Genomic DNA, 27,395 nt, shown 5'->3' with positions numbered 1-27,395 from the left:
CAGCGATGAAGTGGGGATTTTCCAGTACGACCATTCACGACTGTACAGTAAATATCAGGAATCCGGTAAAGCATCAAATCTCCGACATCACTGCGGCCGGAAAAAGATCCTGCAAGAACGACGATTGAAGAGAATCGTTCAACGTGACAGAAATGCAACCCTTCCGCAAATTGCTGCAGATTTCAATGCTGGGCCCTCAACAAGTGTCAGCGTTCGAACCATTCAACGAAACATTATGGAGATTAACACCGACATTGGACTGTTGATGACTGGAAACATGTCACCACGTCGGACGAGCGGATGGACGTGTACTGGTATGGAGACAACCTCATGAATCCACGAACCCGGCACGCCAGCAGGGGAATGTTCAAGTTGGTAGAGGCTCTGTAATGGGGTAGGACGTGTGCATTTGGGGTGATACGTCTACACACGAATCTGACAGGTAACACGTACGCAAGCATCCTGCCTGATCACCTGCATCCATTCATGTCCATTGTGCATTCCAACGGACTTGGGCAATTGCAGCAGGACAATGCGATACCCCACACGTCCAGAATTGCTACAGAGTGGCACCAGGATCACACTTCTGAGTTTAAACACTTCACCTGACTACACGAACATTCTTGAGCATATCTGGGATGCATTGCAACGTGCTGTTCAGAAGAGATCTCCACCCTCTCGTACTCTTACGGATTTATGTACAGCTCTGCAGGATTCATGATGTCAGTTCTCTCCAGAAGTACTTCAGACATTAGTCGAGTCCATGCCACGTCGTGCTGAGGCACTTCCGCGTGCTCGCGAGGGCCCTGCTCAATATTAGGCAGGTGTACCAGTTTCTTCGGCTCTTTAAAGTACGTAGCCTATTCTCACCCAAATGTTCATTAGGAATCACATAGAAAACTGAAGTACATCAGCCAGGCACTTTTAGATATTTTTGTCAACAACCTTTCCCCTTTACGTGTTACATACATATATGTATCACATCATATTACGAAATCTTATGCAGACAGTGATTCTCCTTCTGTCTTGAGGGTACAGTGTGCAAAATGTTATCGAGATCAGAATAAAACTGGGTATTTGTATGAATTACAAACAAACAAAGAAACAAGCAAATGGACACTCTTCTTTATACACAGCGCGTTCATTTTAAGTGAAGACATTGAAATATCTAGAGAACTGCACATCGGATAAAAAAAGTTAAAATTCCAATTGTTTGTTTCGCAGGAGCTCATCTAACGATACCACAATCGACCCGACACCCAACCCCGTGATTGGATGGTGGGAGGCAACTTTGAAGTCTTCCGTGGGAATCCCGTTTTTTATTGCAATGATTCTACGGCATGATCTACATACGCTTAGTCTTAAGCATTTTCTTCGTTTCGCCCAGACTGTCTGCAGTCGGAAGAATAGAAATGGATACACAATTGTAATTTACAACATGCTACTCAATGGTCCTTGAATATCCAATGGCACTGGGACCCCACTTCCATGCGGAGAGGGTAGGACAGACCAGTATTTCGTAACTTCTGATTGGAACCCAATTCGCAACGACATATCGAACGGGGGACTACTCGACGCACCACCGTGGTCCTGTAGCGAACTACGACGTATCATAACATGCAGTACACTGCGACCGGAGCTAACGTATCGTGCAGGCGTAGAACAGATAGCGGTCTAAACATTACAATACTTGCGCAGCGTTTATTGCCTGTACGCCTACCTATCATTTGGACGATGGATGCTGCAACCACAGAAGAAAAAATTGAAATGATCCTGATTTATGGAGAATGTAGGAGAAATGTTGAGGCTGTTATTACAAGGTTTTGGACGCCTTTATGTCTGATGGCAGCATGCAGAGCGGCAAAAGGAAACGAAGCAAACGTGTTGCAGGAGGAGCTTACGAAATAGTCGTACTAATGGAAGTGCACTACAAGCCACGGATAAGCGCCCGGCAATTACACCGCTGTTCCGGCATGTCCGTAGATAGTATTGTCACAACACTGCATCGTCATAAGTATCGTCCATACCACGTGTCACAGCATCAAGAATTTCATGGCGCCGATTTCCATAATCGGGTAGTGTTTTGTGAATGGGTAAGTCAACAAATGCAAACGACCCCCACGTGCTTTGACGAGGTACTATTTTCCAGTAAGTCTACATTCACAAACCATGGTAGTGTTTAACCTGCATAACATGCGTTGCTGGAGCATAGACAGCCCCCACTGGTTACAATAAGTTGACCGTCAATGTCTCTGGTCGGGTAACGTACGGCTTGGCATCGTGGGGAACAAACTCATTGGTGAGTATTTTAAAGACGGCGCGTTGAACAGACGCAAATCTCTAACGTTATTGAACAGGAACTACCGGTACTACTGCAGGATTTTGCCCTGGAGGTTCGGCAACGTATGTGGTTTCAGCATGACGGTTGCCCAGCGCATTACGCAACTGGAGCACGGGAGGTTTTGGACCACGTTTACAATGGTCGGTGGATCTACAGAGGAAAAGATAAGGTTACCAGTAAGTGTCAACAGAAAGCGAAGACATGCTCGACCGCATCAGAAACGCCTGTGCTGACATTCTCGCAGATACGCTTCTGTCCCGTCTACGGTCATATGGAAAGCGGATCACTAAGTGTATTGAAGTAGGTAGTACCACGTTTTGACACTTACTCTGATTGGAAAAGTAGAGTAGCATTCGCCATGGGTCACGTGAACACTGAATTCTCATTCGAGGACAATGGTTGGCTCAAAATGGTTCAAATGGCTCTGAGCACTATGGGACTTAACATCTGAGGTCATCAGTCCCCTAGAACTTAGAACTACTTAAACCTAACTAACCTAAGGATATCACACACATCCATACCCGAGGCAGGATTCGAACCTGCGACCGTAGCTGGTGCGCGGTTCCGGACTGAAGCGCCTAGAACCGCCACAACGGCCAGCAGATGGATGGCCATCCAGAATTAGATGTTCCCTGCTTTTTCTAAATTGTTAAAGACATAGACCGGTGTGGTTTCTTCGAAAAGAACAGCACCGATTTTCTCCCTTACTTCCCATCTCGGAGTTTGTCATCTATCTCTGATGATCTCGTCATAGACGAGACGTTAAGCTCCAATCTTCCTTTCTTCTTTCGGGAGCCTTAATCTCAAGAAAATTGGCGTGTGCTTGAGACTCGGTTCGTGACAATATTGTAACTCACAACGGGATAATCATCGCACCTTGCACTATTGTCTGCACTGCTTGCAACGGAATGCTATCGCGACGAAAAAGAAGAGGAAACACCGTTCACTAACCGAGATCCTCAGGATTACGATTGCACTGGCAATATACGTCTATTTCAGGAGGCCACCAGACCAAAAAGGTTTAATTCATTGCTGTTTCCTCCGCAGACCTCCCCGAAAAACTGGTTACTGTGAATGTGTAGGCAGGAGGAAGGCCCAGTCACATTTTAACGTCAGGACATGAGACAAATCCATCAGTAAAGCTTTGATGGGAAATTCAGATGGTTTCCCGGACATTTTAAGTCACTTTCTGCGTATTTGATTATGGCACACATGCACGATATTATTGCTGCATTCAAATGTAAACTGAATCTGGAGGAGACTTCAGGTGCCACTGGATGGATAGGCAACCGTTACAATTTTTATTCCTGTTCTTTTTTTCATTTTATATGTTCTATTCGCTGACAAAGCTGGCAAGGCGGTTCATTGTAGAACTCTCAATTATTTTCAGCATCTCAGAGAGATGGCGAGGGTGCAAAATGGGTGTGGGAGGACTGTCATCTTCAGCTTGCAATAACTGAGAGAGGATTTTCAGGTCCAACATTATTGTAAAAAACGGAGTAACCACCGAAAGAGCAAAGGACCTGGTCAGAATCGGCGAAGTTGAGATTTTTTAATGTATTAGAAGGGCAACGTCTCAGTTGACAAGATGTCGATCTACTGTCTGCACGTATGTTTCTATGTGTTAATATATGTAAATGGATAACTTCCTCGGAGCAACGATTACTGGAAGAGGTTGGGGTGGGGGTGGAAACAGCGAAGAAATTCCGCTCTTTTCTTCTGAAAGAAACCATTCCGCTTTTGCATTGAAAGATTAAGCGAAACCACAGAAAACATAAAAGTGCGTAAGTGGCGCATCGGTATTTGAACCTTTGCTCTCCCCAGCACGAGTCCAATGCGGTAAAACACAGCACTACCTAGCCCGGTGACTTGCTCGATCTATACAAGGTTTTAATTATTGCTTCGAAAAGAAAATTACATAATAGGCTATTTTCCTATGTTAAAAATGTGGTTCGGATAGTTGATGTTCGGAGCGGTTATAACATTCAAATCGCATTTGCTGTCAATATTCTCGCAAAATATCTCTTATTTTCAAGTAATTAAAACTTAAAAATAATTAAATATTAAGATTTGGTCACGTGATCGTAAACGTTCTGTTATTGGCTAAAGCTCTGGTGACGTTACAAACTACGTATAAGGCAAAGCTATACGAGTGTTATAGGAGTGTTGGCCGAAGTTATTAGGTTTTTACTACTTATACGCAAACATTTTAGCTATTTAGTGATAGAAAGCGCACTTACAGCTTTTAAGTAATAAATGAAAGGAATTTTGTGAACACTGATGGTGGAAACCTTACGAAAACGGATGAGTTTATGCTCCAATAATTTAGAGCGGCGAGATGTGCAAGGACGGACATTCTTTTCCCTCAATGATCATTAAACCCGCCCAAAATTAAGGAATTGAAGAACTTTTACAAACGGGTCCGAATTTTATATCCAGAATGTGACGATCAGTAATGAAATATGACCCAAAGCACAATGGGACTGTTCTTTGCAAATCTTAGTGCTAATTCCGGTATACAAGATACTTAGCAGAGGAGTATGTACAACGACACTCTCAGTGGCGCAATGGATATCGGATGTGATTGCGGATAACAAGATTACATGTTCCGAATCCTGAATGGGTAATAAATTTTTAAAAGTTTTACACGAAATATAAAAATAGCTGGAGCAAGAACTCATTGTAGCAGTTGTTTCGATGGTGGGATGCATTGTATGTATCTTCTCATGAATCTGAGTCTGAGAAATGGATAACTGAGGATAAATGCATCTACTTAGGGTTACAAACAACTACATTTTTTGGAAAACATTGCTATTAGTGAAGATATCACCATACTCCCACAGTACAGTGAGGTGTACCACGATTTGGTTTTGTTTGCGGAGAGATATAGAGATTGTACAACATGCAGGTAACACAAACGTAATGGCTTTGCTGTTTGTGAGTATAAACTAACGTATTCTCTGAAGTAGACTTATCTTCATATTACGTAAGCTTAAACAATAAGATTCTAACTGCACAGTACGATGGCTCTCACAACAACACTCTGTTTCTAATCGGTGTAGTGAACTTTTGTAATTGTTGTTTGGTTTTCATATGAAAGGACTGTCGATTTGTCTTACATATAAGTTAAAATACTGTTGCAGGCTGGATTAGAACCAGCGGCTTATCGATGTCATCTTTAAATATGTGACAAGCAACCGCTATACCAACGGAGCTACCAATAATGCGAAGAGGCGTATATAACGTTAATTTTTCTGTCTACTTTCTTCGACTGACGCTATCCAATAGTGGGAAAACGTATCTCGCAGGTAAATTAGTATTAACTTCAGAGTGCGAGGCTTTTTAATTAAGGGAACTCGGGCGTCGACGAGGTGGTATTTTGATGTTACAAAAAAAATAAAAATTTCATGAGTTTTTATGGATGTATTTGTACAGTGTTGTGCTGAACACTATCTGTAATCCATTTTCCGAAACGTAAATGTCAAAACAAAACATCGCTGTGAATTAGCTTCATGACAGTAGATGCTGCGAGCTAGCCAGTGACGTCAAAAAGCATCAAATGATCCCAATGTAGCGTTTTTGAAATGATTTGAATTTTGTTTCCGTTTTTATAAGAGAATTCTGGAATTCAAGAAGGAAAAAGACATGTTATGATCATAGAATGACATAGTTAACCACTTAAGACGATTTCCAGAAAACAGTCAAATACCCTATTAATTTTCTGTTTCTACACAGGTAAACGTCTACAGTCCTGGCATACACACAAATCCCAGCGTCGCAGTAACGTTGCACGCCGGAAGAGGAGCACGACACGAGCATTGTGACTGCGGCGACGGCCCCCACCGAGAAGGGTGGGAGAAGTTAAGTTGTCGATGCGAAGAAAGAATGAACGGAAGATAAGAATTGGTGGATACATTATACTTACGAGAAGACATACCCGGATTGCAGAACAGCGGGTGTATTGGAAATACGATTCTCCATTGTGATGTGTGTTTCCTTCTCTATGTAATGCGAGAATAATGTTCAGTTCACTAGCTTTCAGGCAATACAGAAATATTATTTGTGGTAAGACAATGCAGTGGTTGTTACCGACATTTAACGTTACTTAAATATTGTATGTGAACCAGAATTTGTGAATGATAGTCACTCAAATTTGAAGCATGGTTGGAGAAGAATTTCGTTTTAACGTATATTTATTGTGTTTTCATTCTGACGATGGATCACCTCCAAAAAATTAAAGAAATAAATAAATAAAAAACAATAAAAAAATCGTTAGAGCACTTGCCCGCGAAAGGCAAAGGTCCCGAGTTCGAGTCTCAGTCGGGCACACAGCCCACAGTTTTAATCTGCCAGGAAGTTTCATGTCTAGGGGGCGTTTTTGCTCCACGATAACCCCCAGTTCATGATGTACAAGAAACTGGCACAATAGTGCTGTAGCCTCGTCCCTGTATTATCGCCGGCCGCGGTGGCCAAGCGGTTCTAGGCGCTTCAGTCCGGAACCGCGCGACTGCTACGGTCGCAGGTTCGAATCCTGCCTCGGGCATGGTTGTGTGTGATGTCCTTAGGTTAGTTAGGTTTAGGTAGTTCTAAGTTCTAGGGGACTGATGACCTGAGATGTTAAGTCCCATAGTGCTCAGAGCCATTTGAACCTGCGTTATCCTGACGTCGCACCCAGTGACTGCTTCCTGTTTCGTCGGTTGAAGAAACCATTGAGTCGCGGTATTTCCAAAACAATGACGAGGTGACTTTTGAGGTGAAACACTTACTGAACAGTCGAAATGCACAGTGAAACGCCCCCTTTTGAACAATTATACAAGACTGTGCTTAAACTGACACACAATATTTTTAGCGCAACGCAATCTGACTTTCAAAAAATCCCTACGAAAGAATGGCCCTGACTAACATTAACCTATACCTTTCACAAATCACTTACCTCACAAAAATCTTCGTTACTGGAACTACTGCAATACAGCGAGCGCCACTACTGCCAGCTAAATAAAAGATTCAAACTACGGAAGGCACTAACTACTGATAGGCACACTTAGCAAAGAAAGATTTTGATAGAGAACAAACAATATTTTTACCTCAATATCACCATTTATATATATATATATATATATAGCAGTTCATGACAAATTTCAAAACTCCGCCATCTCTCTCCCCACATCCACCACTGCTGGCGGCTCACCTCCAACTGCGCAACGCTACGCGCTGTTCACATCCAGCTGCCGCTGCCCAACACTACAATGGCAACAACTATGCAAACTAGCCACAGACTGCACACAGCACAGCCAGTGATTCTCACACAGAGGTGGCGTTACCAATAAAAAAAACCTAAACAGCCTAATAACATAGCCCCCATGCTCCCCACAAAAAATTTTACAAATTGTTTTGGTCAGTGGCCAATAATGATTTGATAAAATTTTTCATAATTACAATAACAAAGATATCAAATGCACACACTTATTGATACAATGTTGGTCAAAAGCTAAAATTTTCTCACAGTCCATAAAGACAGTCCTCATCATGCGTCACAGTAAAATTGCAGTGTTTTTCTCAAAGTCTGAGCAGTAAAAGAAAATGCACACAGAAGTAGTGGATTTCCATACTGTCTTGAATAAGTAGTGTTGTCCTTCCAATGGAAAGACAGTGCTGACTCTTGACATGCAGACAAGTAATGGGCCACAACAGAGCAAACCCACAGCAGAGTCAATCGAAGTTTTGAAGAGTATTGGTAGGTCATCACAGAGCAGACCCACTGTAGTCCTGGTAGAGATTACGGTATTGGTGGGCCACCAGAGGCGCAGACCCACTGCAGTCCTTGTAGAGATAATGGTACTGGTGAGTCAGCAAAGACGCAGACCCACTGTAGTCCTTGTAGAGATGACCAGCAGCCATCTGTTGTGACTGTGCACGTGCACAATCACCAGTGAAGAGTCTTGCGGATAATATAGCAAGTCCATAACCAACACTTGAGCACTCACAAAGTTTTTTTTTTGAATTGTCCTTAGAACCAGCAATCCTGTTATCCAGTCCCTTGCTGAATTATTAACACACGTGCAAACACTAACAGTCCCTACTTCTCACGTATTGTCCATATACTATGACCAACAGAAATGTGTGCAGTGAAATGGAACTTACAAGTTACTTAATTTGATGACCTGGTGTCAATTACAATTTTATAACATAAGAATACAATAACAAAGGTACAAAATACATCATTAAAGAACATAACAATACAGATAACATTTGTAGTACAAGCTTTTCAAAAGAATCGAAATAACATATAGATCAGTGTTACAGGAATTATGACATGATTACATACATAAAGATGAGAATAACTTTTGAAACATCACATATGAGCAACAAAACAGAATAAATAATGTCTCAACATCTTTACAAAGTAAATAACATATTATTAGAAAAATTCTACAACATAACAACATCAGCTAAACACATAAAGATAGGATGAACACAAATACACAAGGGTATACAAACATATAGCGGAATAATACACAAGGAAAGGACAGAGTTTGTTGTACTGCAGTCCAACCCAGAACTTCAATCCATATATCTTTCCTCTTATTTCAATATTTGTTTCCACAAAAAAATTCTATCCAAGCATGCTTTCTGTATTTATATGTTCACACATTTCTTACCTCATTATTTATGTTCCATTATCTTACCTCATCATTTATTTCCAAGAAAATCCTACCTAAACCTGTTGTCCCTAAACCCTACTTTTTTGGTTCATATCCTCTTTCAAAATAGTTTTTCTCCACTGTACACTACCTTTTTTTTTGGCCAAACCATTTTCTTATATCTTCTCAATGCATTTCTTCCAATTCATCATAGTTAGTTTCTTATATAGTCTACCCCCTCTTAAGCTAACTTAAATCTACTGAGCTCATATGCTAAACTAAGGGACGAGACAATGCAGCAGCACAAAACAAGTAACACAAACATCAATGACAAAAAATTCAAACTGGCAAAGCAATTGCAATATTACAACTAATATAAGGCACTGTGCAGCAAACAAGAAAAATAAATGCGTAGTAAAACTGGCTTAACAGCGTAATACAAAGTCAAATTCAGTAACACTATGCCTGCCAAGCAGCAGCAGCAAATGCTATAAACCTAAACATGACATAGCTCAAGCAGAAAAAATATTACACTAAAGACAACAGCCGGCCGAAGTGGCCGTGCGGTTAAAGGCGCTGCAGTCTGGAACCGCAAGACCGCTACGATCGCAGGTTCGAATCCTGCCTCGGGCATGGATGTTTGTGATGTCCTTAGGTTAGTTAGGTTTAACTAGTTCTAAGTTCTAGGGGACTAATGACCTCAGCAGTTGAGTCCCATAGTGCTCAGAGCCATTTGAACCATTTTCTGAACTAAAGACAACACAGATAAGGGAAATGTCTGTTCACATCTTCATATCTATGTCATTAAAGTGGTGCACCACAAAACTAATTCTACAAAAGATATTACCAAGTAGTTGAAAAGAAAATTATGAATGCAGTTCCTGTGAAGGTAAATGTCTTTTTGTGCTCCCTCATTTCTTTGAAAAAAATTATTATTTACTCGATCTGTAGACAGAAAATATTTATATTAGTACATCTATAAAATTTTATTTTAACCAATGCTGCAGTGCAGCTAGAAACTAGATATAAAAGGAAATAAGCAACTATGTACAAAGTAAAGCATAAGAACATCATTCAGTAGTCATGAAGCATTTCATAAGTTAGTAGAAATTCTCTCAATTCTCATAGAAAGACACTTGTCATAATCAGGTGTGCAGATGTACGAATATTTCCCATCAATTCATAAGCATTTCAGTAAGTAGCACAAAGTACGATATGTTTCCAAGTAATGAGCGTGTCGTTTTTGCGATGCTTTCTACAAAGGAATGTCAATAGCGAGGTTAATGGTCTCTCTCTTTTTTTCTCCGCCTAATGGTTTTTTCTCCAGGCAGGTGGCACAGCTGGGCGTCCATGACACATCACGTGAAGGTCACTTAACTTTCTTACCGAAATATTTACGACACCAGTTTCCGCTACAGTGGCAGTCTCATATAAAAATATTTCACAGGTCAAGAATTTGGGTTACAAATGTGTAGAAACAAAATTCTGTAAATATAACAGCGTCCAAAAAATTTTCGCCAGCATTGTGATACATTCACGCATTTACACACATTTCATAACTCTTAAAGTACGATTCTTGGTTTCCACATCCTTTTCCACAAATCAGAGTCCCTAAACACTACTCATTATTCCTTACCTTATTACAAATATACATATTCGTCAACACTTCTTCAATATTTCATCATAATAAATACGTAGCATAATCAAATTCCTCATATAGCATCAGCTTACTGATCATAAACATACCGCAACAGCATAATACACATCATCATCGTAATAATAACATCATAAAACCTCAGCCAAATCTCAAAATCGTTGTAGCTTCCTCCAATAGTGTCAAAACCTAAAAAAAATTCTCTGCTCATGCCAAAAGTGTCATCTGCCTCAAACATACTTTAAAAATCATGATCCCATACCAAATACATCATTCAAAGCTCTCATAGTATCACAATGGTTCCGAAAAAATATGAACAGTTTACAAAGTACAGACAAAATACAATTTCGTAAGTGTGAAGTTACCCAACTGTGTAATTGCGTAAACATGTGTCACTGATGTAGTAAAAAAAGTTTATCTCTCAGTTAAATGATCAGATAGCTGTGTAATTTGTGTGTTAGAGAAATATGGTACCGATGTGTAAAGTTGTATAAGCAAATACCATATTAGCTAGGGCTCCTTGTGCTTGCCAAACACATGGTACACAAAGTAGGCGTGTACCCCCCTGAGGATTAATGTAATTATACCCTCAGGTGTTACAGATTACAGCAATGGAATGAAATGTATCACGGAAAACCTTTGTATCGTTGTACTTCAAATATCTTTAAAAATAAATGTTTTAAGTACAAAATTAATCACTCAAATACGTGTACTGTAGCGCTAAACTGTGCGTCTTGTTGTGAGATAATCTCTGTGGAAGTGTCGTAGTTATTGTCCTCCGAAAGCTAAGTTCTGCAGAAGTCAATGTACTTACCTCATGATAAACAAAAGTGAAATGCTTTGCGTGTAGATATCTTAGTTATTACGCTTATTGTTGTGATGAAGAAATTACTGTGCTGTAACGTATTGTTGTGCTACGGAAAAGGCTGTCTCATTGTAGCTATACCACAAAAGTTACTACTAAAACATGTTTTACTTTCCAGAATAATACAGAAAAACTGTGCAGAAATAAAACAGATACACCGCAAAAGCAACATTGTAAATTGTCACTCATTAGTAGCGTCGTGATAAAATCGTGTAGCTGTCACATAAACTAACCACTGTCTCATCTGGTATCTCACAGAAAGTACCTTAAATCCAGAATGTATTTTCAAGTAAATCAAAATGTTGCATTAGAATCTCATTAGCAGTACCAGTATATGTTCTAAGTATGTGAGCCTTATAGTCGTTACGTAATCGTGCAACTAACAAGCAAGAATGTACAAATACAACACTGTGTCGTCTGTTCACTATAACAATGCATTCGTAATTTCTGTTTAAAAATGTTCCCTAGGTTCTAGACTGGATATTTAACTTCAAACATTGTTGTATGATAACAGATTCGAAGTCTGACAAAGCATACTAGCAATGTAAAGTGAAAAGTTATATGGCAAAGACAAAGTTAAAAAGCAGATTATCTTTCAATAAACGGTTTTACATGTGAAATGTGGTGTAAACCTTTACTCTTCCTAGTACGCAGAGTTTCAACTTCAACGCAATTATCATGTGGTATACGTCGGATTCTGTAAGGTCCATTGTAAACTAGAAAGAATTTGTGACTCAAGTGTTTCTTCTTATGTGACAATGAATGAGCTTTAATGAGAACTTTCTGACCAATATACAATTTCTTTGCATTTGCTTTACCGTGTAGTTTTCTCCTTTTGTCTGCTGCAGATTTTATATTTTTAAGAGCCAAATCAACTATGTCTTTGTGTCGAAGTTTACGTGTATTCGGGAAAGGTACAAGCTCTCTGATTCTGTTCGGTGGTTCTTCATTCTTTAGTACAAGAGTAGGTGGTAAAGCAGTGGAATCATGAGGCATTTCATTCAGCACGTTTTGAAATAAGTGTAAATATCTGTCCCAATGCTGATGCTTTCTGTGACAATAAAGTCTGCAAGGCTTATTGATTTCTTTCATAATCCGTTCGGAGGGGTTACAATGTGGTGAGTACAATGAAATAAAAACAGGTTTGATTTTATGATTGCGAAGCATGCGTGACCAAACAGCAGATCTGAATTGTGGTCCGTTATCTGAAATGACTTTACTAACATGTCCAACTTCACGTAAGAAATTTTTAACAAAGGCGTTGGATACAGACCGTCCAGTGGCTTTACGTAACGGTGTGAAAGAAACAAATTTTGAAGTAAGTTCAACAGCGACTAGAACGTACGAAAATCCATTAGATGTTCTGACAAGCGGTCCCAAGAGATCAACAGCAGCAAATTCTTTTAATTTAGAAGGAATGATAGGAAACAGCGGAGCACGATGGAATGCGTTTTGGGCACCCACCTGTGAGAAAATTTTAGCTGTTGACCAACATTGTATCAATAAGTGTGTGCATTTGATATCGTTGTTATTGTAATTATGAAAAATTTTATCAAATCATTATTGGCCACTGCCCAAAACAACTTGTAAATTTTCTTGTGGGGAGCATGGGGGCCATGTAAGTAGGCTGTTTATGTTTTCTTATTGGCAACGTTACGTAGCGCTCTGTATGAAAATCACTGGCTGTGCTGTGTGCAGTCTGTGTCTAGTTTGCATAGTTGTCTGCCATTGTAGTGTGGGCAGCGGTAGCTGGATGTTAACAGCGCGTAGCGTTGCGCAGTTGGAGGTGAGCCGCCAGCAGTGGTGGATGTGGGGAGAGAAATGGCGGAGTTTGGAAATTTGTCAGGGCCATTCATTTGTAGGGATTTTTGAAAGTCAGATTGCGTTGCGCTAAAAAAATATTGTGTGTCAGTTTAAGCACAGTCATGTATAAATAGTTCTAAGGGGACGTTTCAACAGTACTAGAACCAAAGTCTCCAACAAGACATTCATCGTTAGGAAAAATGTGTCACAGTGAGGGGTGAAAATGTAAAGGAAAAACCACCACCTAATTTCGCATTCGTAGCTTGAATTTTCCGACAGGCTGTCAAATAGAACACCTTTCAGCCGTCTAGTTTCCTAACTTATTTTGTTTGACAACCAGTTTCGGCGATTTACTAGACCATCTTCAGGCCCCTGACCGACGTATTGGAAGATTTCACCTCAGTTCTGGTCAGAACACGGGCCAGCATTCGAATACTGTTATCTGTAGAATTCTGCTTGCTGTACCGATCACTTAAACCATCATCTGCCGCGAATGCAGGCACCTGTTTTGATCAGAACTGAGGCAAATCTTCCTATATGTCGGTCAGGGGCCTGAAGATGGCTAGTAAATCGCCGAAACTGGCAGCCAGATAAAATAAGTTTGGAAACTAGACGGCTGAAAGGTTTTTGATTTGACATCCTGTATCGAACAGCTCCCAGTCGCGCAACCATTTATGAAAAGACGGACATACAGAGACGTAAATTTTCCGAGATGATGTACAGCTCGAGAGCGTCACTTTAACTGCGTGCGTTACTTGTGGAGCCCAACAGCATTGGCTTGGTGTGGGCGGTTGCACTTGCACTGCAGCGGCTGAACGCAGGTGAAAGTTGCCTGGCCGGCTGCGAGTTGCCGGACGCGATTCTGTACGCGCCGTGCGTTCCGCTAGGCCGTGCGGGGCGGCGGCCTTGCGAGCGACGCGCAGGGGGCGTGAATCCTGCCAGCCGCGGGCGGTTGGCGGCTGTCCATCTACCTGACGCCGCGCCGACGGCCGAGCACGCGCTCCAGCGCCGGGGAGTCAGCTCTGCAGATCATTTCCTGGGAGATTAAATCACCTCCGCTACCGAGGTGCTCGACCCTCCCTAGTGGGAGGCGCTCGAGTCCTGAGGACCGAAAGATGGCGCTAAAGTCCAGTTCAGCAACACACTGCGTATCATTCAAAAATTCTCCGCAAGGTCTCTTATAATGAGGTACCACGAGATCACTCAGGTCCAGTTCTTCATTGGTCTTCACTTGTTGGTTTCAGTTCTCGTGGGCCTATGTGTCCCTGGTGCAGGTTCTGGGTTGTAGTTTTTGGCAGCCCTGGATACGCTTGCATCAATCCGAATTGTGTCCGTGTGGCCTGGTTGGCTGCTGGGGGCGGGGGGGGGGGGGGGGGGGGAGGGCTTCTGCTTAGTTTCGTCTTATCGTCTTAATACCGAGGACCACAGGTTGTGCACACTACTTGTGGTCCACGCACCTGCAAAGCGTAATCATGAAAAGGGGTGTCTTTTGATACAGCTCTGGACCATGAGGTCTCAGCAAAGTTGATAGAGCCCTTCTACTGAATTGTTTTACCATCGTAACTTCATATCCACCAGTTGTACGATTACTGCCAAACCTCTGTACTGGGCAGGTGAGTGGCAGCCAACTGCCTGGGGTTGGGAGATGGTGGACAGAACAATGGAAACTACACCTCCCGTCTGGGAAATTTCAGGATCAGGGTTTTGTATGCTTGCCTTCAACATACTCAATATGCTTGGATAAAAACTTGGGAAGGTTAGATGTTGTTTCGGCACAGGAAAATAATTGAACGGAACTCATTCCTGGCGTGTCCGCCCCGGTAGCTGAGTGGTCAGCGTGACGGGCTGTCAATCCTTAGGGCCCGGGTGCGAATCCCGGCTGGGTCGGAGATTTTCTACGCTCAGGGACTGGGTGTTGTGTTGTCCTAATCATCATCACTTCATCCCCATCGACGCGCAAGTCGCCGAAGTGGCGTCAAATCGAAAGACTTGCACCAGGCGAGCGGTCTACCCGACGGGAGGCCCTCGTCACACGCCATTATTATTGTTCCTGGCGTGGGCGACAGTAAGTAAGTCTGGCCAACTAAGGTCCGTGGAGCTCTGCATGTGGATCGACCAGTGCAGATTTCTTAAGAACGTCCTCAATGTAAGTGTAAATCTCCGACGTCGTCGTCAATCCAGTATCTTCAAAGAAACTGCTCGGACTGCCTTTAATACAGACTTTATTTGTGAGACTATCTTATTTATGAGACTATCTACAGACAGACTGCATTTCTACTTACAGAGATTGTGTCCTTACATACTGAGCCTTATGTGAAAGGTGCTTTGAAACTAGCGACGACCTACCAGAATTACGTCGTCTGTCTCAGTAATTCTATGCCTGGTGCACCTCAAATTTTGGTGGAATGAATCCACACACCCCACACACGTCGCAGAATTACACTTGATAAACTAACACGAATAAAGAAGAACTGTACGAAAATATTTCATTATCAACGGCAATGTAACACAACAATTGACTTGCAAATAATGCCGAGACAACAAGATCACAAAACATTTAAAGAGTCATATCAACAAATTTTATGTCGCTGTTGGATGACCTATTTGCTCTTGGGTCCTCAGTTCCAACGCTTTGTCTCCTTACTCTTCGAGAAGAGTTTTCTCAGATATGATAAACACCCTTACCTTATCCACACAAATCAGTAAAAATCGCTCGATGCAAAATTATGCGATTAATCAATGAATATGTTCATGTTATCCTATTGTTGAAATACGTCATCGTAATACAGTGCTGTGCATGTACGTGAAACTTAGGTGATTGATTAGTTTGTCTATAAATGTATATATTCAGTTTTATCACATGTTCAGTTAGGAAGTCTCAGATACAACTAGTTTGGATGCGGGCCTAGGGGTCATGAAAAGTAGTTACGACAAATGACATCGTGCCACGTACTACACGACCTCCAACCATAACTACGGACAAATGACATCCTGCCATCTCCTACACGACCTCCAACCCTAACTACTGACCAGGTAAATGAAACGTTATATCGCCCGAAAAATATATTTTCTTCTGCACCCTGGAAAATTAAAGTTATAAATTCAAAACTATTAAAATTCCTTGTATGCAGACAATTTACTGTAAAACACCTCTGGTGTTTGTTAACGTATCTGAGACACATGTGTTCTCGCAATGAGTAATGCAATCTGAAAATTAAATGTGACCTAACGCGACATATTTTTACATTTTAGCAGACTGTGAATACGTAACGAAACTATTTACCTGCGGAAGACAGTGAAATTTTGCTGGACCGAAAATTTTCAACATCGAAAAGAGATTATTTGATTCAAATAAAAAAAAAACCTCAAAAATTTGTTGTTATTCTTGTGTTCCATAGACATCAAAAAGCGTGTGATCATGGGGGTGTTTCTTACTGATCACGTTGACCTCCACCACTCAAAGAATTACTTTGAGACAAATGCAAATGTTTACTGCTAGAACAGTTTCCAAAACATTACACTTTAGTAATTAGTTCTGCAGAGACACTTATGTAGTTCAGTTGATTTCTTATACGTATCTTAGTTCGGTGTAACTCGGAGTAATCTGCTTTCTGCTGCTGCTGCTGAAGTAGTCGTTGCCTCGGTCCATTTCATCTGCTAACTGGATCAAGTTACGTGAATTCCATGAAATAATCCAGGTACCAAGTCGTTTTATAGTGGTTTATTTATGACAAGCTGCACCATTTCTTCTTACTGGGAGCCCACTCCACATAACAGGCTACGTAGTGACAATACTGTATTACAACAGTTACATTATTGCACAGACGTGAGACACAGTGGTTTCCATCCTTGACTCTTGTGCTCCTCCTACTTATATGTTTTTTAACAATCAAGTCAACAAAACTACAGTGCAAATTTATTAAATTAACAATTAAAAGTTTAACATTTTTCTGAGTAACTATCCACAAAAGCTAGGTTATTTTATGCTGAAACTGGCGTATACAATAGAAAAGACTTTTACGTAGGATATACATCGTATCATATAAAATACTGAAAGATAACAATGCTAACCTAAATTTTCTTAATTAAGGCTTCATTTGTAAATGTAAAATATTGCGAACATATACTGGACAAGCATGACCTACTAGTAACCAAATCGAATAATAAATTTTGTGAGATTTAATGTATCACGCGAAATCACTTATTACATACCACTGGAATTACAGAACTTTCAAAACAGAAATGTAAAACAGAAGGGTTGTTTTATTTTAAATATTTTTGGCACGTTTAGTTTTAAGTGCACATTTTCTCTCAGTCAAAAACTAATTTGTCAGATCATGCAAGCAAACATGAAATTTGCATTGATACACTTTTAATCTAACATAATAGCTAAATGCACCAACAGGTACCGGATGGGAATGGGAATGTAGTGCGTAACTATCGGCCAAAGCGAGAAAGCTAAACCTCACAGTGAGTTCTTTGACTTGCGCTAAAATATTTACTGCATAATTCCCGCGTTATGCGCCAGAATGACGCAAACTCTTATATAAGCGAGGCGGCGCCGTTTCCTTGGAGCCAGTACCCTGTGGTTACGTAGTACGCTGTCTCGGCTTGGCAACTGTGGTCAGCGAATACGAGGCCACCTTTAAGGTATTCTGACTCATAAGAGGGACTGGAAATTCATTCGACTAAATACGTGGGCGTAATTATGGACGATGTAAAAAAATACGATTATCGACTGATTTAGTAAGGGGGCATCTCTGGACAGTGAGATTTAACATGACAGCAGTTGTTGTGTGTGGTAGTGAGCAACACGTTATTTCCACAGTAAAGTACAGGGTGTCTGAAAAACTTCCATCTGATTTCACAAGAATATATTTTCTACACAAATGAAACAGAAAATTGATGTAAATTTTTACTCACGCATCGAAACTGGAAGTTCATCTTCGTGACAGTAGTAAGATGCCGGTTGTCGTGGTTGCTGGTAGGTGATAGGCGTTTCCCTGGTGTACCTCGCTCGCTCATTACCCAATATGTGTCGAATCGTGGTGGCGACGACGAAGCAACTAAAGGCGTTTGGCGATTTCTGTTTCTACAGGTGCAGCTCAGTTAGAATTGTGCATAACGAGTTGCTGACCTTGCATTACACCACTAGACTCCTACGTTGCTTTACTTGTTTGTGGGCCTTGTGAAAGACTCCGTGTGAGTGCGTACTCTCCCAACAACTTTGGGTGAACTGTGCCGCCGCGTAGCCACACCGTTGAGTGCAGTAACCCCACGGATGCCCGCGAAAGCATGCCACGGGTGTCAAATCCGTCCGGATATTTGTTGTGCGTCCGGTGGTAGGCACATTGAACATGTGTGAATAGGTACATGAAAACTTTGATTCTAAAGTGTACTGTAGAAAGTACCGCAAGCATATACGTCCGCGCATGTAACAGACAAGCCCTTTAAAAATCTGAAGATTCGTATCAAAATAAATTCTGTGTTGTTATATGCATAAGTTGAAAAACATCTCCGTTTATGTAGTTAGACGTATGGAGTCTACCGAAATCAGATGATATTTTTAAACACTATGTATTCACCCTGCAGCCGAGTGTTATTGGTTTAGACCTATCTGGAGGATCCTTTTGGAAGCAGCCTTCGAGATGCGGCGCCAGGCTGCGCCATGAATGACAGACTGGAGAGCTGTGGATTTGTTTCGAACTTAGTGGCAAAGAAGAAAGTTGTAGGATATTTCATTTCTGGTGGCAACGTGTGTGGCCTCGGATGAATTCCACTTCAGGTGTTGGGCTGCCATCGTAACCAGTTGTGAGTTCGCAGCTGAAATATCGCGCCTTACACTTTGTACCAGCAGTCAGCAGTGACTGCTGTGTTTCCAACCAGTTTTTTTTTTTATACTGTGTCTTTCTTATTGTTGTTGTGGTCTTCAGTCCTGAGTCTGGTTTGATGCAGCTCTACATGCTACTCTATCCTGTGCAAGCTTCTTCATCTCCCAGTACCTACATCTTTCTGAATCTGCTTAGTGTATTCATCCCTTGGTCTCCCTCTACGATGTTTACCCTCCACGCTGCCCTCCAATACTAAATTGGTGATCCCTTGATGCCTCAGAATATGCCCTACCAGCCGATCCCTTCTTCTAGTCAAGTTGTGCCACAAATTTTATGTGATGTACCCATCAAATCTTTAGCATTCTTCTGTAGCACCACATTTCGAAAGCTTCTATTCTGTTCTTGTCTAAACTATTTATCGTCCATGTTTCACTTCCATACATGGCTACACTCCATACAAATACTTTCAGAAACGACTTCCTAACACTTAAATCTATACTCGATGTTTATAAATTTCTCTTCTTCAGAAACGCTTTCCTTGCCATTGTCAGTCTACATTTTATATCCTCTCTACTTCGACCATCATCAGTTATTTTGCTCCCCAAATAGCAAAAATCCTTTACTACTTTAAGTGTCTCATTTCCTAATCTAATTCCGGCAGCATCACACGATTTAATTCGACGATATTCCATTATACTCGTTTTGCTTTTGTTGATGTTCATCTTATATCCTCCTTTCAAGACACTGTCTATTCCGTTCAACTGCTCTTCCAGATCCTTTGCTGTCTCTGGCAGGATTACAATGTCGTCGGCGAACCTCAAAGTTTTTATTTCTTCTCCATAGATTTTAATTCCTACTCCGTATTTTTCTTTTGTTTCCTTTACTGCTTGCTCAATATCCACATTGAGTAACATCGGGGATAAGCTACAACCCAGCTGATAAACTTGTTAACTATGGATAGGTTTTTTAAACATTTCTAGTGGAAACAAAAAGATAGCGCTTGCTGAGGACAACAAGGTAAGCTGTAATAAAGCGACGAAATGCAAATATAGAAAGTTCGACGATAGCTGCAAGGGCGCACATACGATAGTTTGGATGAGTGGGGGACAGACCTGGGGATGTGGAGTGTTTTTAATATTTTGGGAGACGAATGGCGCTTCTAAGTAGCCAAAAAACAGTTCTAATTCCGACTCTATTAGAAAGCTGCGTGGTGCCGACTGTTAAATCATTTTCTTGAAAGAAAAACGTGTGAGTCCACTATATTTTTTCCTTTCCCTGAGATATGGAGAATAATGAAGAGCGTACATACAGTGTTTTGTGTTTGAAAGTACTTTCCGCTGAATGTAGCTACGTAGAAACCTGACGCTTCGGTTAGAAAGTGTCCATAAGAATGAGGTAGTCAAACCAAGAAATTATTTTTCTCGAAAGCGGAATCTAATGAAATAACAAAAATCATTATTTACTAAGAAGGCAAAAAACTCGAATAAAGCACTTCTAGCGTCCCATAAAGTAGCTTACCGACTATCAGCTTGTAAGAAATCCCATAAGATTGCAGAAAAACTAATTCTACCGCCTGCTATTGACACGGTGTCCATTGTCCTCGCAGAGTCAGTGGCCCACTTCTTTGCCTGACACTACAATTAGTCATCGAATTCAAGATTTAGGGAGGATCATCATGAAAAAATCGTAGAAAAAGTTAGAGAGAGAGGAATTTTCGTTTGCAGTTTGATGCGGCAATTGATAGCAACAGAGGCGCTCATTTAATATGCTATTTGCGATTTGTTGATGAACAAAATGATGGAAGATAATAAATGCAGATAGAACAAGTAATGATTTTCTCGAAATAATGTCAAAGCTCAGAAACGGAAAATCAAATTATCTGCATAGAACAAGTAATGATTTGCTCGAAATAATGTCAAAGCTCAGAAACGGAGAATCAAATTATCTGCACTCTATGTGTTGGTGTGTGTCCTGCCGATGCGCGATCCGTGTTGCAACGTTACAGTGGTCTACAAGCACCTATCCATGGCGAAGCTCCTGATGTTATGCGGACCCACTGCATTAGCCGTACAGGAGCACTTGCTTCGCAACAATTTTGATTGTTCATATGAATCACGTAATGATAACTGTCATAAATGCAGTGAACTGTATTAAAACTCGTGGTCAGAAAGCTAGATTGTTTAGACAAATGGGTTACGTTATAGGGGCTGAACATATTTTATAGCAACAGTCGTTTGTTTTCCAGGGGAAATGTATTATCACTTATTTAAGAACTTACGCGAGAAATCTGTTCTCACATGGAAGAAGAAAATCAGATCAGTGCTAAGTCCTTTCTAAGCACTGACATTCTATTAAAGCTCGCATACTTAAGTGATATACTTTAGAAGATAAACTCACTCAATAAGATACTGCAAGGAAGTGAAACTCTTCTCATTCCGCTTATTGACAGAGTTTCGACCTTCAGAAAGAAATTTCTTCTTTGGAAGAGGAAAATGAACGGCGGAGGACAAATGGATTACTTTCCATGTTTGCAGAATTTTATAAACGACAGTGAAATAGGCCTTGTTGCAGATATTTTTTCTATAATTGAAGGACATTTACCTGAACATCATTTCGAAAAATACTTTCCTGAAAACTGTGATAGGTTTCAGTGGGTCAAAATGCCTTCAGTAGTGCTTCGCCTTCTGAGTTTAGTACCGCAGAAGAGGAAGGGTTGACAGAAATTTATTAGATTCTTCACTAAAAGTGAAATTTTCGTCAATAACATTGCCATCATTTTGGTATTGAGCACGAAAAGAGTTTCCGAGCTTGAGCAAGACACCACTGAAGGTATTAATTCATTTTACAACTTTTTATCTTTGTGACAATGGGTTTTCGGCAGTGGCTGTGATTAAAACGAAGTACAGATCAAGCCTTTGAACGGAGGAAGTGTAGGTGGATCTCGTTGGTGGCAGGATTTGACAAGTTGTGTAACAGGAAGCAAGCCCAATTGTCGCATTGAGGTGAGTAGTATTTTATTAGTAACTTTTTTTAATTAATTATTGCAGTTTTACAGGATATCAGACAGGGAGCGACGGAAACAACATAGCTGACCAGGGTAGCCGCGAATCAAAAATGTTGAAAATTATGATTCCAAAAATAGGTGAAGTATTCCTGTGTCCATGTCAGTAAACAGGTACAAAGAAAATTTAGTTCTGTTTGTATATAACTTGTGACGCCACACATGACCCGTTAGTCTCCAAATCAATATAGATTCAAGTCAGTAAAGGATGGTGGCGGCGGCGTACACTTACGGAACACTAAAAAAATAATGAAGTGCACCGTGGTATTAAAATAATCTCTCGCGCATCCTTTCACAGATAAGTAAAGCTGAAAGAGCGCTCTCGACAGCGATCGATATACAGAAACTATGCTCCATGCGGAAACGACCACAGGTTGCTTTGAACAGGCCATCCATGATGGCTACAGAGCGGCTGCAAACAAACACTGAAAACAGTCGCGGCCGAGTTTTTGTGGTGTGTTCGCGTTACAGCGAGGTGAAGGGTGACAAAAGACCGTCGCGCCTGCGCGCTTTGCGGTCAGCGGGACGTTTCCGCGCCTAGCCTTGTGCACGTTGTCCGGTTGCTGAAACAGTCAGTAGAGGACGCCCTCCCGCTGACGGTTCATAGGACCGGCCTTTGATTACAATGAGTACTAAACACGTTAATCTATAATGCTCTGTACACTAGACTCAAGTAAATTTTGGCGTTTGACATTCATTTTGAAAATAACCCTAGTGAACCAGAAAATCAGAGCTGTGATCAAGCTGCCGCGCGGGATTCGCCGAGCGGTCTAGGGCGCTGCAGTCATGGACTGTGCGACTGGTCCTGGCGGAGGTTCGAGTCCTCCCTGGGGCATGGGTGTGTGTGTTTGTCCTTAGGATAATTTAAGTTAAGTAGTGTGTAAGCTTAGGGACTGATGACTTTAGCAATTAAGTCCCATAAGGTTTCACACACACTTGAATATTTGTCATCAAGCTGATGATTCGTCTGAACATTGCAGCACTTCTCTAGGGACATCGTACATAGTATACCATTCCTGTCGTCCGGCATTTGAAGGGATTTATCCAGTCCGTTATAAGTCGCAGTTTAATGCGGACTGCGAACCACAATTCAACTTGGAATTTGTAACGCAATGCTGTGCTTAGACGGAAGAATTCAGGAATTCATTAAGTTTGAAATAAGAATCCAATTTTTTTATACGCTGAAGCGCCAAAGAAACTGATATAGAAATGCTTATTCAAATAAGGAGTTGTGTAAACAGACAGAATATGGCGCTGCGATCGGCAACGCCTATGTAAGACAACGACTGTCTGGCGCAGTTGTGAGATCGGTTACTACTCCTACAATTGCAGGTCATCAAGATATAAGTGAGTTTGAACGTGCTATTATAATCGGCGCATGAGCTGTAGGACAAAGCATCTCCGAGGTAGCAATGAATTGGGAATTTTCCCGTACCACCATTTCAAATCCAATCTCCGACATCGCTGCGGCCGGAAAAAGATCCTGCAAGAACGGGACCAACGACGATTGAAGAGAATCGTTCAACGTGACAGAAGTGCAACCCTTACGCAGATTGCTGCAGATTTCAATGCTGGACTGTCAACAAGTGTCAAAAAACCATCGTCGATATTGGATTTCGAAGCCGAAGGCCCACTCGTGTACCCTTGATGACTGCATTACACAGATCTTTACGCCTCGCCTTGCCCCGTCAAAATCGACGACGGACTGTTGATGATTGCAAACATGTTGCCTGGTCGGGCGAGTCTGGTTTCAAATTATATCACGGATGGACGTGTAGGGGTATGGAGACAAACTCATGAATCCATGGAGCCTGCATGTCAGTAGGGGACTGTTCAAGCTGGTGGAGGGTCTGTAATGATGTGGGGCGTGTGCAGTTGGAGTGATATGGGACCCCTGATACGTCTAGATACGACTGTGACAGGCGACCAGGCGACAAGTAGGTAAACATACTGTCATCACCTGGATCCATTCGTGTTCCGCTCCCCCCCCCCCCCCCCCTCCCCCATCGGAGGTTCAAGTCCTTCCTTGGGCATGGGTGTGTGTGTTGTTCTTAGTGTAAGTTAGTTTAAGTTAGATTAGCTAGTGTGCAAGCCTAGGGACCGATCACCTCAGCAGTTTGGTCCCATAGAACTTACCACAAATTTCAATTCATGTCCATTGTGCAATCCGACGATATTATGCAATTCCAGCAGGACAACGCGACACCCCACACGTCCAGAATCGCTACAGAGTGGCTCCAGAAACACTCTTCTGAGTTTAAATACTTCCGTTGGCCACCAACGCCCCAGACATGAACATTATTGTTCAGATCTGGGATGCCTTGCAACGTGCTGTTCAGAAGAGCTCTCCATCCCCACGTGCTCTTACGGATATATGGACAGCCCTGCAGGTTTCATGGTGTCAGTTCCCTCCAGAACTACCTCAGACATTAGTCGAGTCCACGCCACGTCGTGTTGCGGCACTTCTGCGTGCTCGCGGGGGCCCTACACGATATTAGGCAGGTGTGCCAGTTTCTTTGGCTCTTCAGTGTATATGGTGAGTCACATAAGACACTGCTCCAAATCACCATTGTGGGAGAATATTGCGGCGACCTAGAAAGAGGTCCCAATTTCCCAATTTTTGGAAAGGCGCAGCGGTGTTACTACACCTGACGGCGCGGTGTGGGGTTCCATTAGCTATGCTTTCAGATCACGGCTGGTAGTGACTGAGGAACTCTGAAAGCACAAGGACGTCACAGACATCATGCTCCTTCATACACTACGACTCATGCGACAGCATCATGGTGCCGCATTTCGACAGGACAATGCTCGTGCACACGTGGTCGTTTCGCAGTGAACTCTGTTCCTGATGCATAGGTACTCACATGGGCAGAAAGATCGCCATATCTCTCCCCAATAGGTCATGTGTGGGACCAGTTCGGACATAAACTATGTGCGGTCGTCAGCATCCACTGTATCAGGGATTAGTTACAAAAGCTGTAGACCAGTTTGCTTCAGGAGAGGTCGCAATGGCTTAAAGACTAAAATGTGTTCGTCGGTTTGTTTCATTTAGCTTGAACAAATTTGTCACATGTATGTCATGTTTATTGTCACTCATCGAGTCTGTCATGCTGCATTCTTATCCTGCCAAGACTGTACTTGAATCACTGGACGGAAGACCGACCAAGCTAGGTGTTTAGTTTCATTTATTTCTTTGGGTGCTATTTTAGTTTCCTTTATCCCTTATTTTACGTCCTTTATTCCTTGTTCCAATTATTTTCATGACACTCTCCCCAACAGGATCCGAGCAAGCATTCGCACTAGTGGGAGTGCTACGTTAGAGATATATGGACTCATCCTGCCAAGTTCTTAGTAAATTTGAGTCGATTTTGTAATCCGTGAAATTATATCACGTAACCTCTCAACCCAAGAAGTTTTATTTCATTTCTTTCTCCTGTCCAGAGTGCTTCAATGTTATTCTCAGCCACTGTATAAAATAGTGTTCTATGCTATGTATGGCATAATACCAACTTAGGCAGTCAAAGTCATAGTCGTACATAGTTTTGAAGTCGCAGCAGATGACGGAACCAAGTGATCCATGCCGCATGGTGGGTGACGAGAAACAACGCAACACTGAAGATTCAGCGGAAACTGTGAACAGGCACGCGAAATAATATAACTACTATATTATTTCCAACGTTGACTGGTGGCGAATAAATAAAACAATGATGTCGAAAGATAATGTTTTGAAGAATGATAGCAGCAGTGTGTAATCTTGCTTAGCAACTTTAGGCATGGCATCCAATATATAAAGACGAAATACTGCGGGTAACATTATACAGGGCGTTTCCATAAGAGCGTCCAAAAATGTAATAGGACATAGAGAATGCTCCACTGAACAATTTGAGGCAGGGAACCTCTGGTCGGAGAAACCAGCTTAAGTAGATAGGGAAGTAAACTTGTCCACTACTTTGTTTAGCGTTACTGTTTTCCAGTTTATTTACAACTAACATGTGTACAAGTTTACACGTATTGTGCTGTTTATTTACAGGTACATTCTTTATTACCTGCAAGGAAACAAGGAGGACGAGCCTGATTACTAGGCACTCTTGATGTTGTATTTCCCGGTCCCTGGATTGAAAGAGGAGTTCCTATCCCGTGGACTGCGAGGTTACCTGACCTGAATCAATTCGATTATTCCGTATGGGGATATCTAAAGTCACTTGTGTATGAGACACCAGTGGATACGGAGATGCAATTAGTTGCCAGAATTGTAACTGCTGTGATGTGATTCCAAACACGCCAGAGATGTTTGTCAGGGGCGTCAGATTCTTGTTCGCCGATGTCATCCTTGCACTGAGATTGATGGCCATCAGTTTCAGCACATTTTGTAAGATACAGTACGAATGGTACGTTCATTGTGTCAGTGACGGTATTTACAGTTAACTGTAACTAATATATCCAGAATGAGATTTTTACTCTACAGCGGAGTGTGCGCTGATATGAAACTTCCTGGCAGATTAAAACTGTGTGCCGGACCGAGACTCGAACTCGGGAACTCTGCCTTTCGCAGGCAAGTGCTATACCAACTGAAGAGCTTCTGTAAAGTTTGGAAGGTAGGAGACGAGGTACTGGCAGAAGTAAAGCTGTGAGGACGGGGGGTGAGTCGTACTTGGGTAGCTCAGTTGGTAGAGCACTTGCCCGCGAAAGGCAATGGTCCCGAGTTCGAGTCTCGGTCCGACACACACTTTTAATCTGCCAGGAAGTTTGTAACTAATATAAATAAAATAAGTAAGCAGTAAAGTCATTTTATTCCTATTATCTTCCTAAAATGGCTTCTCCGATCCCAGGTTCTCTACCTGAAACTGTTCAGTGGAGTATCCTTAATGTCCTGTTAAAATTTTGCACGCTCTTACGGAAACACCCTGTAGATAGAAGCGGTAAGTGACTGAAAATCCTACGACCGCCGCGGGTTTGAACCCTGAACCTGTATTATTGTAGTCTGACACTCACTCACTAAGCCTCATAACCAGACAATGAACCAATAGCAAATACACCCAAAGTATCTCCGAGATGGTAACGTTACGTGTCTAATTGAAATGGCTCTGAGCACTATGGGACTCAACTTCTGAGGTCATTAGTCCCCTAGAACTTAGAAGTAGTAAAACCTAACTAACCTAAGGACATCATACACATCCATGCCCGAGGCAGGATTCGAAC

This window comes from Schistocerca americana, chromosome 1, assembly GCF_021461395.2.
Source record: "Schistocerca americana isolate TAMUIC-IGC-003095 chromosome 1, iqSchAmer2.1, whole genome shotgun sequence".
Classification (NCBI taxonomy): Eukaryota; Metazoa; Arthropoda; class Insecta; order Orthoptera; family Acrididae; genus Schistocerca; species Schistocerca americana.
The sequence above is the reverse complement of the archived record's forward strand: the minus strand, read 5'-3'. Positions refer to the sequence as shown.